Below are 17,798 nucleotides of genomic sequence, written 5' to 3'. Positions count from 1 at the left end.
CTGATGGCTCTTCATTCCTTTTATAGATCTAGATTTCTATCCAGTACTATTTTTCTATTATTTGAAGATTGGCTAGTGATGAATATTTTTTTTAAAAGACACTTTTATTGGGTATAGATTTGTAGCTTGACAGTTGTTTTTTTTCTTTTAGTACTTTCAAGATGTAGCTCAACTGTCTTTCACATTGTTTCTGATGAGAAATCTGTTGTCATCCTTATCTGTGTTTCTCTATACATAATACGTCATCTACTATGTAAACATCTAAAAACTAAATATATAAAGGATTTTTTCTTTTTTACTGTTTTTTTTTCTCACTGGTTTTAAGCAATTTCATAACATATCTTGGTGACGTTTTCTTCATTTTCTTGTGTGTAGGATTTATGGAACTTCCTGGATTTATGAGTTTATAGTTTTTCATCATATTTGAAACATTTTGGACATTATTTACTCAACTATAGTTCATGTCTCATTCTTCTTTCTTTGTAAACTCCACTTATACATATATTAGGCTGCTTGAATTCATCCCATATCCCACTGATGCTTTTTAAAAATTAATTTAAAATTTTTTTTTGTTTTCATTTAGAGAGTTTCCATTATTTTTCTTCATTTATCTTTTTATTAAAATACTTAGTCTGCTGCCAATCCTAAACAGTGTAGTTTTCATTGCGGACATTGTTTTTACCTCTAATTTGGATTTTTTTTATATCTTCTCTGTTTCTACATAATATTTGAATATTTGGAACACAGTTAAAGTATCTGTGTCATCTGAGTTGGTTTCTGCTGATTGATTTTTGTCCTCATTATGGAATGTATTTTTCTTGCTTCTTTGTATGCTTGGTAATCTTTAATTAAATGCCAATTAAATTGGCTTTGTGATTCCACATACTTGGTTTCTAGATATTTTTGTATTTCTATGAATATTCTTTTTAAAAAGACTTACTTATTTTTATTTGAGATAGAGAGAGAGAGCATGAGCAGGGGGAGGAAGGGCAGAGGAAAAGGGAGAAGGACAGAATGAACCCTAAGCAGACTCCCCACTGAGTGTAGAGCCTGATGTGGGGCTCAATCCCAGAACCCTGAGATCATGGCCTGGCCAAAATCAAGAGCCAGACACAACCAATAGAGCCACCCAGGTACTCTTCCTATAAATATTCTTAAACTTTGCAGTTAAATTAGTTGGAAACAGTTTGATTCTTTTAAGTTTGCTTTTAAGAGTTAGGCATTATCAGGAGTATTTAGTCTAAGACCAATTTTAAATTTCTTTCTCTTACTAAAACACCTCCATTTTGTTATTTTCCACCCTTTGTGAATCATCAGGTTTATCAGTCTGGCTGGTGCAAAAAGGCATTAATCTGACCTTGTGTAAGTGCTAGGCACTGCTCCCTCTAATATTCTCTTATTAGAGAGACCCTAATTTTTTTTTTGTGGCCTCAGGTGGTTTCCAAATATATATTCCAGGTAGTACTCAGTTAAATACTTATCTCCAGAATTATTTGTCTGCTGTTTGGTGTCTGTCCTATGAACTCTAGCCTCCGTGGTCTCCCTGGATACTTAGCCTTGTCTCTTCAACTCAGGGAATCTGCTGGGCTCTATTTGGTCCCCTCTCCCAACTTGTACTGCACACTGTCAACTCTCTCAAGGGAGTGAGCTAGGACAATAATAGAGTCCACTTCATTTGTTCTCCATCTCTCAATATCACTGCCCTTTTTTTACCCCTGACCTATTGTATTCTGAGAATGGTAGTTTTGTTTGTTGTCTATTTTTGTTGCTGTTGTTATTTCAGATGGGAGAGTAAATCTGGTTCTTGTTACTCAATCTATTACGGAATCTCAGGTCATTATATTTTTATTATGTTGTTTTTATTTTATTATAGATTTATAGATTATCATTTCTTCATGGTTAGTGCTTTTAATGGCCTATTTAAGCAACCTTTGAATATTCTGAGGTATCAAAGATATTCTCTTTGTTTTCACTTTAAAGCTTTATTTGTTTTACCTCTTGCATTTAGTGTGCTATCAATCTGGAATTGATTTTTTTATACGGTTTAAATAGGGGTCAAGAAACTTTTTATTGTATGGATACGCAATTGACCCCTCACTACTTACTAAAAAGACCATACTTTCTGCACTTCACTGTAGAGTGTTGCCTTTGTCATAAATCAGGTGGCTGTACATCTATTGTTCAGGTTATAGACTCTATTCTGTTCCATTTCTCAGGTTTCCTATAATGCCACACTTTTTAAATTAGTCTAGTTCATAATGAGTATTAATATATGGTAGTAAGGCTTTCAGTTTTTAAATTTACTGTTCCTAAAAACTTCCTTGTTTACTCATAAGCCTTTGCATTTCCTTATGAATTTCAGAATCATCAATTTCTGTAAAAAATGTACCTGTTGGGATTTTACATGGCTTACACTGAATTGATAGATTAGTTTGGGGTAAAGTGATATCTTCATATATAGGTTCTTTTTGTCCAGGAACGTGGTATATTCTCCATTTATTTAGCTCCTCTCAACTTCCCTCACTAATGTTTTGTAGTTTTCAGTGTAAAAATATTGTACATTTTTGTTCTGCTTGGTATCTTAAAGGTCGTCCATATTAACAAGGATTATTAACTCATTTTCTCCCCAAATATTTTCTAAGCTTTCAAAATGGTAAGAAAAGCCAGACATGAGTCTGTCTACATGAAGCATATAGTGTAGTGATAATAAAAATTTTTATCATATTCACAGTGCAAGTAGTAATTCTGTATCATTAAAACAACCGTATAACATGTTAAACTAATACTGAATTTTATAGATGTCATGAGTTTATTTTTGCTTTTACATTAGTTTTTTTGAGGGGCAGGACAGGAAGCACATTTGCTTTACTGCTTATGCTGTATATTTAAACAAATACAATAAACCCTGTTTAAAAAATGTAAGATACATAAAAGCCTCTGTGCAAGTTCTGTGTTATTTTAAAATTCCTATTGGCTAATGAGAGTATTTCCACTATAGAATTGGAGCTATCTGGAAATTCACATGATAAATTTTTTGAATGCAGGATACCTGAAACATTATTGCATCTTACTTTATGAGACAACTGAACAGTCTCAAATCAAATGTTTGCGGGTGAATAATGATTATAACTATTGTTACATTTGCAAAGACCTTAATATGCTTATCCACATATGTACAGTCAAGTCCTCAAATATTAATTATATAAAATCTAAGGAAGAACAAATGTAGCTGCATTTGTGTCCTGTTTCTTTAAAGGGAGATTTGGAATTTTTAGTCTTCCATAAGTCACTTGCTATTTGCAAAGGCTAGAGTTATAAGATGCCGAAGACCATGGACAGATACTGGTCATATGACACTTGAATCCAGCCATCCTGATCAGTACGGTAATGCCTAAATGTATCTGTTGATGTTGGTAAGGAAATCATGGAGTATTGCACTTAGCAGGCCACAGAAACTTCAATATCACTGATCTTGCATTCTGTAAGATGATGCAGCACTGGATGAACATCAAATGATCTGCCCCTGTCTTTGTCAAACTTGTGAATGAGGATGTTATGAAACTGGTCAGAGAGCCGGTACCCTGAGAGTGTTCTTGTCAATCATCCTACAATTGTCCCTGTCATTAAGTGCGGAAGACATTCTGATAGTCTGTGATGTACTTCCAGATGCCAGTGAACTTGCTGAAGGTCATACCAGCCTTGTTCTCTCAAACATAGACATGCTTGACCTTTCAGTCAACTGATTAAATGGAGTCCATGTGCCACTGGATAGTGCTTGCTGAAGCTTATTGTTCATATCACCCTACTCCTGTCTTCATCAACCCTCTAGAAAGTGTTCCACAAGGAGCTCTGGTCTGGCAGCACTGCATATCTAGCAGGCCTGGCCCTGGGGCCTGGGCAGTAGGGTAGGCGCCATGGGCTCAGGTGCCAGGGAAACATGAGAGGTATTTAGGTTTTATTATAGAAAATCAACAGATTTGATTAACATCATGGCAAAAATAATTTAAGTTGTGAGATCTACAAGAACTTTTTTCTTTTGCAAATTGTCTATTACTAAAATTCAAAAACTTTAAGAAAATGGTTTTTGCTTAATTCATGTTAATTTTCAAATTGAATGTTAAATATGTAGGTATAATTGTGCAAAGTAACTTAAGGAACTTTTCAGAAATAGCCTGTAAATGTTTGATCAAAGAATTTAGTTACTGATGGGATTTCTTTCTTCCTTAAGGTAGCAAAAGAGAATCTTTTAGTAAAAACTCCTTCATTAGGGGATCCCTGGGTGGCTCAGTGGTTCAGCACCTGCCTTTGGCCCAGGGCATGATCCTGGAGTCCCGGAATTGAGTCCCGCATCAGGCTCCTGGTATGGAGCCTGCTTCTCCCTCTCTCTCTCTCTCTCTCTATGTCTATCATGAATAAATAAATAAAATCTTTTAAAAAAACCTCCTTCATTAAATGAAGTATGAGAGGAAATATTATGACATATCAAAGATAGAGGATAAGCTCTAAGTCTGATAGTCCATGAGAACTTAACTGGTGGTTTTTAGTCATTTGTATTTGGGTCATTGCTCATGCCTGGTTAAAACATTGATGTTATCTTGGTAGTGTTCATCTGAGAAACAAAAAGTGTACAAACACAAGAGCTATTTGGGACTGAGCTCAAAACCAGCAGATTTTAAGAGATTTTTTTTGTTGAAGGTTTGTATTTGTTTTTAATATTTGTTCTAGCAGGATCTCTGGAACTTTATTCTATGAGCACTTTGGATGAGGAAATCAAGTGTAAAGTAAGGCAAAATGCAAGGTATACCTATATAAAGAATATTTAGGTGAAAGTGAAGAACTTAGTTGATCAGATTTTTCAAAATAGACATATTTGACATCATGTAATTTAAATACTCAGATTTACTACCAGTTTCTCTTCTTTTCCTACAGATATTTGGCATCAGTAACCATGATGAAAATCTCAAACACCAGGCACTGCATTTCATGAACATGTGTTGAACTGAAATAAATTTTGCTTATAGATTTAGAGAAAATCTTGCTTCTTATCAAAACAATAAAAATAGTACTGTTAACTCTTGAGAAAAAGCCATGTTAAAAATGATTTCTGTAAAGTCATCTTACTATATCATCTATAGGCTCATTATGAAAGACCTAAAAATGTGATACCTTTGAAATCAGGGGAAGAAGAGGTCCTGTTTTTTTCATGATGTTATTCTTCAACAAGTGTGTGACTAATAGAGAAGGTATGTGACTCTTGGGGCATCCCTGCAGGTACACTGAATGAGTAAATTCTTAGCAGCATTATGACATCACCAGGGAGCGTGACTTGGGTCAAGAACTTGGCAGGAGGCTTTGGGAACAGCAGAATCAACAGCAATCAGGATTGGCAAGCCAACATACTGGCCACCATAAAACTGAAAAGAGAGCTTATTGTACCTCATGCACAGCAGCAGGTTTAACAGAAAAGTAGACATGTTTATAGTCCCAGATTTACAGCATGCCTTATAAACACCTTATTACTTAGAATCCAGTCTGCTGTCCTAGAAACTAAGAATGTGACTTTGTTAAGCAGTAGGATTTGTTGACATAAATGTCTTGACTAAGTTTGCCATTGTGGTTAACCAAAACGCATTTACTCCTGGGAAAGTAAACACAAGCAAACAAAATGCCTCTTATACTACAATACAGTAAGTTTCAAATTGACCAAACTTAATGCTATGACATAAATATGCTTAATGTTTATGGAATTTTTTAGAAACCTTTGCCATGTTGGGCTTACCATCCTGTTTAAGTCTTACTAAATGGGAATGTGTTTTCAGAATTACATGTGCTTAAAGACTTCATCAGAAATATTCAGAAAACCTGCCATGAATACTGGGGCTGACCACGCAGCAAATAAAATGGGTCATGGTCTCCTCAGACATTAATGTGGATAAATCAGTTCTGCACCATGTAATAGCTACACACTGAAATGGTTACCAACAATTAAAAATAGAGAACTAATGGAAAATAATGCTGAATAAATATTATAAAACCACATGAAAATACATTCAAGGAAGGCAAAGTATCTGGCTGGAACCCACAAAGTTGAAAAAATTCCTAGGGAAAATGAAATTTCAGACTGATCTTCTGCTGCTTAAAAAAATTCATCTAAAACCCTTAGTTTGGGGGTAGATTTTTGAAATGTCAGGACCATTGGAGAAGAACATAATAAACTTAGCAGGTTTCCTATCCTTTCAGGCTTATAGTCTGCCCTCTTCAAACTTCAAAAATTCTATAGCCAAAAAGTTCTTTATGTCAGATATAAATGGGTAGCCATGATTACATAGTTTGGATTTATAATGACCAACTGTTTTGTAAAAGAAGTTATATTAATAAAGATCTACAGAAAATTAAGAAGATGATGTCTCTGTGATTGACAGAATAAAATGTGAACAATATACAGTTGATGATTTATCAAATCCTACAAAACAGATCCTATAAATGATAAGAAGAAGGAAATCTTTCTAACTGAACCATGTAGTTGGCTTCATAAGTCACAGCTAAAGAAAATGACCAAATGAAGCCATGAAAATATTTTTACAAGTTTAAGGTATTGGAGATATTATTCTGCAGTAGCATATTAAGGAATAATATCAGGGATTTAGTTGCCTAAGCTCCACGAGTCTCCTCCAAATCAAATGCAGGCCATATGAATAGAAGTTAAAATGTTCAAAATTAGAGAGTTGATGGTTGCAATCAAGATAGGAATTACTGTTCATAGTTCTGGGTGCACAAATTAAAACTGACATTGACAAACTAAAGGAAATGCAAAGGAGAGTTATTTGAAGAGAAATTAGGACCACATATTCTTACATTATAAGAAAGTTGAAAAAGATCAGGATATCTAGTTTGTCAAAAAAATGTTTTCAGAGAAATATGAAAAATATCATTGATTCAACTACATGGAATACAGTATAATCTAGTTTTGTTCTAGGTTCAACAAGAAGAACTTAAAAGGAAACTAGCAAGAATGAACTTGCTATTTCTAAATAAGCAAAGTTGTCAAAAAATAGGATGGCCTTCTTTGGGAGGATGGACACCATTGGAAATATTGAAAGGTTGAACAACTCATTGGTGGCTTTATAGAAGAGAGTGAAGCTCTGGAGGGAAGGAGAGGTTGGACTATATAGACTGATTTTCAAATGGTTCAATGGAACCTTAGCATCTGCATTGAAACAAAGAGATTGAGTACTATGTTAGAGCTTTGCCCCTCTTTTTTCTCTCCCTTATTCAAAGCAGTTTTGGTCAAATCTGTTTTATATATGACACTCTATCCAAGATTTAATTTTACAAAAGGCTGTGGTAATAAAAATCTCACAAACCATTAAAAAGATGATTTCTAACATTACATCTGATGTTATTACATGATTCAAATGTGGAAAACTTCCATCTTTATGGTATACCCACTGTCATGTTTCTAAGACCAGAAGAAATCTGTTTAATGAAATGCTGGTACTCAGAGGGCTCAGAGGATGATATGTGAAGGAATAGCAATGGTTACTACCAAGACTGTGGCTTGGGCAGAAGAGATTAATTCATAGCAGACATGTGGTGAAGGTAAATTTCTAGGAAAATCAGAAGAAAAAACCTTCAGTTTAGAGATGTGATATATTGGAGTAATTTCTAAAACCACATGAATATTGTTCACAGTATTGTGAAAGAAAAAACATCCCTGTCCTCCAAGGAGTTTCTCAATGCTGATGTTCCTTAAATCAGACTTCATTTCCAGTGAGGTACTAATTTTATGAATTACTTGTAGAAATCTTCTCTGAGGACAGGGAAGGAGGCTGATTTCATTTTTTAGGTATCTTAGCATGTTAAGGCTACTGGCATAAGTCCAGAGCAAAGTATGCATCCTTCTTTGGCCATCCTCTTCTATAGAAGAGCAGTTGATAATTTAGAAGTATTATCCCAGACATGATCTCATTTTGTCTCTCAGTGATGACCCAAGGTATATAGGATATGCATTTCCACCTTCAATTCCCAGATGAGAGAACTCAAATCAAAAATAATCATGACCAGCTGAGATCACACAGCTATTACATGGGGGACCAGGATGAAATCTTTCTTGATCCCAAGTTTAAAACTCTTTTGTAATATTTTCAGCACATTAATTCTTCAACTAAGGAGCTCTGATAAAGCTCAGAGTTCCCTAAAACTTTGTCTTTCTTTTTACAATTTCTTTGTGCCTGACATATAGTAACTGATTTGACACAGCCTTAGCTTTGGATGCCTAAGTGGACAAAAATCTCCACTTGGATTCAAATAGTAACATCTCTATTAAAAATCAACAGTTCTCTAGAAATAAACAGGTCTATTAAAAAAAAAACTTAATTCAGTGACTCAGCAAATTGTGCTGTGATAGCTTTCAGTAATTACTTTTTATTTTTGTTTTTGTTTTTTTTTTAAATGTCTATGGTAAGAGAAGCATGCAGAAAAACATCAGGTTTTGCATGCTCTTTTATTTTCATTACCTCTTCTACTACTTGAGAATGTCTGGCCTTCACTAGCTTGCTGAATGTCTGGCAGGTGGACCAGTCTTGGCAAAAGATCTTGGATTGTATTAGCTGAAAACAAAGGCCCCTTAAGAAGCTAGATTTCCCCCTAAATGGTGCCCTGGAAAATGGTTCATTTTTCTTGACTGTTCAATTTCTAGTTTGAGTTTTCAAATTCCAGAGTGCCAGGGTCTTAGATGCAAGGATTTTTAGTAAAAAGTAAATTCTAATTTGGCCCCCACAGGAAGCAGAGGAAAAAGCCACAATGATTTTCTTATCTGTTTTTATACTTGGACTTCACCGCCTCCCCCAAGAAGAGAGTAGATGGTGTCTATTAAGAAACAATTTACTCTTGCAGCCAACTCAGAGCAATTTCCACAAGATCAGTCCTACTTTCCTGGGTTAGTGTAGCTGAAGATAGAGTTTCTCAAAGGATAGTTAGTCCTTGAATAGAGATTAAGACCATGTATGCACAGGACATGGCATAAAATAGTTCCATTTTCAACCACATACTATATCCTTTTCATGGAAAATCACAGTGCATATAGAAAATCCTATAGTTAAGAAATCAACTGTTCTTTGCTTAGCCCAATATTTCTGAAAGTTAGTTGGTTATTGTGTTGATCCCTTGCTTGCCCTTTCCCTGCTCTTCCTGTATTGGGGAGAGGTGGAAGAGAGTGAGTATTCTGACAAGCAGTGCTTTTTTTCAGGCTTCCATTGGCAACAAGCTTCCTGCTGAGTTTGGCTAATGTCAGGCTATGGTGGTAGATTAGAAGATAGGAAGAAGGGAGAAGCCATGGTATTCCTGCTGCCCTGTCCCACACACAGCTTCAGTGGATTTTTCTGCAACAATGGTATTTCCTTCATAGTTTCAGCCTTCCTATAATAGGCTCTCAGTGGTTCCAACTTCTATTGGGTGATCCTATATCCACTTTCCTTTACACTAAAGGTAGTAAGGGATTCTGCTATTGGTAATCTATGGGATGCGTTGCAAGTGGTGGGCCAGTGGTTTCCAGAAATGTCCCTAGATTTCTGCATGCCAGGACTCACAGAACATGCTCACTTGTCCTGTTAGCAGAGCACTAGTTGCACAGATTTCAGAATAGTGGGAATATTGGCTATCTGCAGCATGGAATCTGCCTCTGTCTCACATTTCTAGATCTTTGGAGGTCTAGTTAAGTGCCCTGGCCAGCTTGTTGGTAAGCAGCATGGCCTATCCAAAGGACTTTCAGCAACCGGGTCCCTACAGCTGGATTTGTTTCCACTACCTGGAGAGAAACTTCTGTAATCCCCACTGACATCTTCTCAGCATTTGTGGGGTTTCTAACAAGTGCTCATCTGTCCAAAACCATAGGAAAAAATGGATTGTATACACCAGTTCCTAAGTTTTCCCCCACAAGAATCCCACATTGAGATTGATAGTGTTCCTTTTAGGGCCAGTGACCTCTCCAGAGAAGTCTGAGGTAATATATCAAGTCACTGATTTCTAAGTAGCACTGACTTCTATAGTTTGGCAGTCTTTTGCAAGAAGTAGTATCAGGTATGGTAAGCTAACTATGTCCTCCCAAAGATGCCTACACTTTCCAAAGATGCCCAGAACCTGATATGCTAACTTACATGGCAAAGCGGACTTGGCAGATGTGATTAAGTTTAGGGTTTTAAGATGGGAGATTATCTTGTACTATCAGGTGGGCCCAATAACCATAAAGGTCCTTATAAGAGGGCAACAGAAGAGTCATGGTCAGGAAAGAAGATGTAATGATAGAAGCATAACTGGAATAATATGAAGCCATGAGTCAAAGAATGTGGGCAGCCTTTAGAAATCAGAAAAATAAAACAGATTCTTCCCCAGAGCCTCCAGAAGGAGCACAGCCCTGCTGACTCATTTTAGACTTCTTCTAGGCCTGCATATAATAAATTTGTGTCATTTTAAGCCACTAAGTGTGTTATAATTTGTTGTAGCAAGGATGCTACAATACCCTAGGGGTGATGAAGGTAAAATAAAACTTGAATTCAATTGAAGATTCTGAGGTTCCTTCAGCATCCTGACACGGTCTAAATTTCTTCAAGAGGATTACTTTGGATTGGTCTCCCCATCTATCTGTTCTAGTTGGGCCTGATTTGTCACTTTCAATTCAATAATACCTTCAGGTACTGATCTTTGAAATAATAGTTTCTATAATCCTGATACCTGCCAGGTGATTTTTTTCTCCTTCTTTATAACATTAATATATTTGGTGAATAGTTAAAATTTAATGTACAGTCTAAATTATTGTCCATATTATCAAACTTGCATACTATCTAATGCAGGGCCACAGAGACTTTGGGATACCTCTTTCTATTAGAAATCTTAGACTGCAAGGATAGTCCACTTGAAGAGCAGAGGAGAACATTGACAGATAACAAAGTATTTTACAGATAAAAGCAAAGGCTTAAAGACCAGGCCTTGGAAGGCAGGAAACAGGTAAGGATATTGATACCTTATTATATTGATACCACCTGAATTTTCCCTTTTCCCTCTCCTTCTCTCTCTACGTGAGTCATCTCAGTTTCTGTCTCTCCCTCTCTCTGTCACTCTCTTTTCTCTCTTTCATATGCCTTGTCTTCCTTATGAATGCCAATGTGTGCTATCCTTCTAAAGACAGGAGATCGTCTACATAATCAGGGACACAGCTGCTGGCAATAGTTTCTGTTCTCACATGGTCATAGAGGAAAGGACATTCTTCTCTGGAAAGGACACTGATTGAGTCATATGCCAAAATTTGGGATCATGTAAGGAAATGGCAGATGCTATTTAGACCGCATGTTACTTCCTCATACAGAAAATGTTTAAGTCTGGATTCTCAGAAAAAAATCACACAGTAAGACCAGAAAAACTTAAACTTGAAATGACAGAGATATTCAAGTAGTTTCTTTTTCCTTGGCTCAAAATTCTTATATACTGTGTGTGTGTGTGTGTATGTATGTGTGTGTGGGGTTGTGTGTGTGTTTTAAACAGGGACATTTGAAATTCTGATTTGTACAAAAGATTTATTCACAAGCATTCAAATTCAGCACTGCCAAGAAAAATAGCCACCTAATTTTCTAAGACTTTAATAACATGAATTTCCTAAATATGAAGTAATTTATAACCACATCGCAGAATCAAAATAAATATTTATTAATTTATTTACCAACTTTTTATAAATGCTGTAACTAAAATTTTAAAAATACATGTTTCAATGATACATTCTGAGATTGTGGGTATTAAAATATTTAAAAATATGTAATGATCATTATAAAATCATTACATCAGAAAAAAGAGAAAAGTAGAGATAGACAGATTATTTATTAAAAATAAAATTTTTATCAAGTCGTCTTTTTTGATCACAAGTCATCTTTATTACTAGCTAAGTTGGATTTAAGAACGTGGCTTGACCTGTGGCTTAGTAAGAGAGAGAATTTAAATTCTATTTAAAAAAACTCTTAGGTTTGGTTTGAAAAAAAATATTTGGGAGATAGTAGCCTTTGGGATCTTAATAACGTAAAAACTGTGAGAAGATCATCAGGCTAATGGAAGAATTTCCCAGTAGAAATTATTGTGGATCTGGTTTAAGAAACAGATCTCATGATTATATATTATCATTGTGTTGTTACTGGAAAAGTTTAAGATACTTAAAAATGTGTGTTGCCTCAGATAATTTAAATAATTTTCCTTTAACATTGTTTATATTATTATTTTCCTAAGAATATTCCTTCTTAACAGACATTCTAGAGAGACACTTTTGTTAAGCCGTTATCCAAACGTAGATTCAATCAATCAATAGGTTTTAGTCCGAATTCACAAACTTCTCATAACTTGGTATCTTTATGTATGGAGAGATAAAGAAGCTTGTATTAAGGGCTAAAAGATCAACAACAAAGTTAATGAGTACTACAAAAATCTAATCTTGCTTTACACAGATGGATTTACATAAATAGTTTCCTTTCTTGACATTATTGTGGATTTACCGAGCATCACAGAAGCACTACTCCAGTTTGCAGAAACTTTTACTGGCTTAAAATTGCTTATACTTTAAGGAATTGTCCTCTTCTTAAATCTGGATCCAGAAAATAGCAGTATACACATGGAAGTTATGACGTATTTGTGACACCTAAGCTGCTCAGAGTCTGTGCTTGTGGCAATGGCAAATAGTAAGCACTTATATAACAGTCACTATGTGCCAGGCCCTGTTCCAAAGAAATTAGGCTTCCCACAAGCAGCCAGCGTAACCCCAACCACTTAAAATATCCCTAAAATCAGTTACTGCACTACTGGCTGCCAGCATTTTACAAAACTGTATTTTTATATTTGCAATGCAGTATAGTGAAATATTATGAGCTCTGGAGTCAGTTTGGTTCCATTGTTTATTATTTAAATTCATAAAAATTAACCTATATGAGGCTCAGTTTCCTTATCTTAAGACTGGATGGAACACTTTCCTTCTTCTTCCCACACAGAGGGGCCAAGACAGATCTGAATGGGACCACCAATGGTGTTAGAAGTGGGGATCAGACCCTCCAGGGAGAAATTTGGCAGAAAGTATCAGCTTTAGTTGGCCAGAAGCACACTCAGAGGAGTTCTTATGGAAGATAGTTACCAATGCAAGATTTACCACTTGATGATACCCCAGGGCTCATCAGAACCCTGGGTAGCTAAAATAACCAATTCAGCACTTGTTTACTGCACAATCATTACACTAGGGTAAGAAAATTGTTGGGATTCTGAGACTTGATAACACACACACACACACACACACACACACACACACAGATAGAGACAGAGATTGAATTTCCTCATTAATAACAGACTTTAGGTGAGGAGACAGCTAAGAGGATTTGCTAGCACTCACATTCCATTCTTTTAGGACAATCTACACTAGAATGGGGAATTTATAAGTTGGGAAAATATCCTAGAAGATGTTTGGAAAGGGTAGGATAGTTTGGGTTTAGAGTTCACATTCACTGAGTAACAAGATGACTGATTTTCTTTTAGTTATTATTTTGGAACTATTGAAAAGAAATTCAAGTATAAAAATTTCCACCATGGAAAACTGTCCTTACAGTAATTTTCATAGCATACCAATTATGTTCATGGTAATTTTGTCTTTATTGTCATTCATATCTTGACACCATCTTAATAATCTTAATAATTCATACCTTACAGACAGAAATATATAAATAAAATGAAATTTTAAAATTCAAACTCATAATAGTGAATACATTCAGATAAAAAATACTGAAGAGGCTAGATATCCTGAAAAAAATTTCTCACTAAAAACACACAGATTGCTGAATGAAATATTTTACATGTCTCTTTAAATTTATGGCTTATTGAAACTCACAGAGAAAGCGGAGTGGGAAACTGATAACCAAATGTTTAGCTGCTCTAGGCATTTGACAATTTGTATACCCAGAGGCTTGGGTACTAAAAGTGAGGAGAAGAGCTAGTAAGTAAGAACCCAGACCTCAGATTAATGCTGGGACTCCTGAAGCCCTTATAGCCTCAGTAAAAGTTTGCTTTATTACTATTTATATATTTTTGTATGTCTGGAATATTTCATTATTTTCTTTAAGTTCTAAAAGGCTCGAAAAGCATGGGAAACTACATTTTTCCCCTTGAGGATTATATGAACTAATTCTCACTTACTTAGCTATTTAATGAGTGAATTTTTATTTTAAAATTAAAATTAAATTAAAATTAATTGTTTTTATTTTAACAATTTTTAGTTTAACAATTTGACACATAGTGGTGTAATCAACATTAAATAATCAGTTCTAAAGGATAGCAAGTGTGACGTGGATAAGTCCAACTACTGGCTATCTAAAAGTAATTTCTTCCTAGGTTATGACAGTTTCACAATCCACTCATTCAACCAGCATAAGCAGGTGTCACTAATTGAATATGTATAATGCATGGTTGAAATCTATCCAACATCCCCCACTTTTTACTGTCTTTCTGGTGATCTTCAAGAAGACTCCTTTGGCTATTTCCCATTCGTGGGATAAATCCCATACCTGTGCAGATGGCCCACTCTCAGAACACAAAGTCTTGTGCACTACTAGATTAAGACAACATATGTTCTTCCTCAATCTGGCTTTGGTGGTAGAGCCACCTAGCAAAACTTGATCCGTATATTTTCTTCTTTTTAGAGAGAAAGGTGGGAAGGGGCAGGGGAGAAAGAGAATCCCAAACAGGCTCCATGCCCAGCGTGTGAGTCCATCGAGGCTTGATCCTACAATCCCAAAATCATGACCTGAGCCAGAATCAAGGGTTGGGATGCTTAACAACTGAGCCACCCAGCCCAAAACTGGATGCATCTTCACATATCCAGTGTTTTCTTGGACCATTATCTAAAATAAGTAAGAATGGACACCAGAATATTAGCAATCCTGAGGAGAATGGATATACATTTGTTTTCTTAATAAAGAACAGCAACCTTCATTATGTGACAGGAAAAATTTTAAATACTTTTCAGTTTATCTTGTTAATCCTCAAAACATTTCAGGAAAAAGATAATCATTTCCATTTTATAGATGAGGAAATTGAGGCTCAAAGTTATTAAGTATTTTGCCAAATTAAGATGTTGATAGAATTAGTTGCGGAGTCGGGATTTGGACCAGGGCAGTTCATCTCCCCAAATGCAGGGTTCAAGGCCTTTTATCTTCTCAGCCATTAAGGAAGATAGCTTTGCCAGGCAGATATATAGGGATATTGGTTTCCTCATCTTCTCTAACCTCAGGGTAAGCACTAGGGAAATACCTAGCTTATATTAAAAGAATCTTTTTGTCCTGGTTTTGATCTATTTCCCTGGCAGGCTTGTTAAGTTTTGTCTTAACACGTACATTTTCCTTGCCAAAGCACACGTGGTATGTTTGAACATATGGTCTCATTTTTACGATCTTTTAACCTTTACATATTTTAAATACTTCATGGTGGGGTTAATTATTTGTGGTGACCAAGATTGGCAGATGGTCTGATGGGGCCATGTTTGGAATCCCTAAGGAATGAGAGGATTGATAGCCTGTGGAACGTACTTTCAAAGATAAATATATAAATGTAAAGAAGAAATTTTTGACACACTCATAAATGAACAGAGCCTCATGATATCTCATGATAAATCAATAAATTTATTCTGGGATTATCACTATATTTTGAGATTAGCATTATTGTGCTTCCAACCATTTTAAACATGAATAAATATTGGGTAATGTGAATTGCTTAGAAAATGATCATTTAACTATCTTTTGTCCTTGGATGTTCTGAACACACAGTTGGGTTGGAAGGGTGGAAACAACTGAAAACAATAATTGACTAAAGGACTTCAATTTTATTGAGCCTTAAAAATATATGCCTTAGGTATCTAGATGGTGAGATCTCTAATGTCGAAGAATTACAATGCCTTTAAAGCAGTTTTAACTGCAAAATGTGATAGTAAAAAGTTCTCATCCTTCTAGAAACCCTTTGACAAGTTTAGAATGAAATAAACAAAAATAACAAAGCACCAAGTGGAGCCAAAATTAGGAAATGTATGCTTTACAAAGACCTGACACAAATTAAACCTTATATAGTATATATATGTATATTATATATTTACCACTGCTGAGCTTCAACAAACCAAGTCAGTGGACATGCATCTGTTTTTAGAGTAGTAAAGAGATCAGATTCTTAGGTACAGTTTTCTGAGGTTTGCATCTGGTGAACAAGGTTGTGGCTCTAAATCCTGGATACTTAGAAGGCTTCTTTGCTTACTCTATAAACAGGGGGCAAATTTTCCCCCAGGGAACATTTGGCAATGTCTGGAAAAGTTTTTGTTTGTCACAACTGGGAAAGGGGGTGCCTTTGGCATCTGATGAGTAGAGGCCAGAGATGTTTTTAAACATTCAACAATGCACCGGAGAGTCCCCCACAATAAATTATCACCCCCCCCCCAAATTTAGTGGTGCTGAAGTTGAGAAACCCTCCCTGCCATAAACCAAGATCACCTGAGCTGGTTTCTATATATCCAGGCTGCTTTGTGATTGGATCTTAGAAAAGCCTTTCACACTGTGAAGCTAATTGAAAAAGTCAATCTGAATACAGTGTCTGGGGCAGAATATAGTCTCAGGTTGATTAATGACTGTCCTGAAATCTAAATTTCAAATCTTTCTAAATTTGTTAACTGTCAGCAAGGCCCTCTTTGAATAAATCTAATGTATATTTTATTCCACATTTAAAAGTACAAATACTTAATAGTTTAATATACTTTTTGCTGCCTAAAAGTGATAGCTGTATTAACTTACTTTCTGAAATGTATAACAAATACTTGCCTGACAAACAGCAATTCTGAGTTTTGTAGAACAAGGTTTACATGAGGAACAGGTGGAATTTAGATAAAGCTATCTCATGAAAAATCATCACTAAAAATTTCACTACTTCAAGGAAAATGCAACCACACACTACATTATTTGTGGCCTTTGACTGCAGGACAGAAATCGATAGTTGCCTCATTGGCCCAAGCTGGATGTATGCTCCCTAACACTGATGCTTAGACTTTGATTGTTCCATGACACTCAGGATTAATAGAAATGACCTCCAGATTAAACTTGGTATTAGGTTAAAAAGGAAATGCTCTTCCTCATCCCCATTTCTATTCCTGTTTCTCATCTTGTTTCTCAATTATTTGATACATCTCTTAAAGACCCGGGTACATTTCTCCTTTTTCAGTGTCTTAGCCTATTTGGGCTGCTATAACAAAATACCACTTACTGAGTGGTTTATAAACAAGAAATTTATTTTTTCATGGTTCTAGGGGCTTGTAAGTCCAAGATCAAGTATTGGCATGGTTGGGTGAAGGTCCTCTTCCTGGTTCATAGCTGGCATCTTTTTGCTGTGTCCTAACATGGTGGAAGGAGCAAACGATCTCTCTAGAACCTCTTTTCTAAGGCACTAATCTTATTTGTGAGGGCTCCACACTCATGACCTAAGCATCTCCTGAATCCCTACCTCCTGATATCATCATCATCTTTAGAAATTAGCATTTCAACAAACAAATTTGGGAGGGACATAGACATTCAGACCATAGCATTCAGTGAAAAGGAAAAACAATTGATCCTATTAACCAGATAGAATTCCTTACATTAATTACATTTTCACCAAATTTATTTTTGGCTGATGTTCTATAATCTTATTTGTCCACTTTTAATCAATAAATAATTTACCTTGTCAAGTATATTAGGAAATACTATTACTGAAACACAGTG

General features: G+C 35.5%; 1 protein-coding gene, 1 long non-coding RNA gene and 1 pseudogene across 21 annotated transcripts in view; 1 reads left to right on the top strand and 2 right to left on the bottom strand.

Moving 5' to 3' along the window:
* Positions 1–5,215, top strand: part of LOC144313028 (uncharacterized) — a 129,057-nt gene extending 123,842 nt beyond the window's left edge. Inside the window, exon 3 of the long non-coding RNA XR_013378703.1 lies at positions 4,930–5,215. This is a non-coding gene — a long non-coding RNA (uncharacterized LOC144313028). The remainder of the gene's footprint in view (positions 1–4,929) is intronic.
* LOC144313027 (uncharacterized) overlaps positions 1–5,295 on the bottom strand; it is a 196,180-nt gene extending 190,885 nt beyond the window's left edge. For 14 of the 20 annotated variants that reach the window (XM_077896309.1, XM_077896315.1, XM_077896316.1 and 11 more), the window contains exon 1: positions 5,167–5,295. The gene's annotated coding sequence lies outside the window, so the exon portion shown is untranslated. The remainder of the gene's footprint in view (positions 1–5,166) is intronic. The other 6 variants (XM_077896321.1, XM_077896324.1, XM_077896323.1 and 3 more) reach the window with 2 other exon arrangements.
* Positions 3,313–10,330, bottom strand: LOC144313026 (programmed cell death protein 6-like; annotated as a pseudogene).
* Positions 10,331–17,798: the final 7,468 nt, after the last annotated feature.

The sequence above is a fragment of the Canis aureus genome, chromosome 4 (assembly GCF_053574225.1).
Source record: "Canis aureus isolate CA01 chromosome 4, VMU_Caureus_v.1.0, whole genome shotgun sequence".
Classification (NCBI taxonomy): Eukaryota; Metazoa; Chordata; class Mammalia; order Carnivora; family Canidae; genus Canis; species Canis aureus.
Note: the sequence above shows the minus strand (reverse complement) of the source record. Positions and strands in the feature narration are given on the sequence as shown.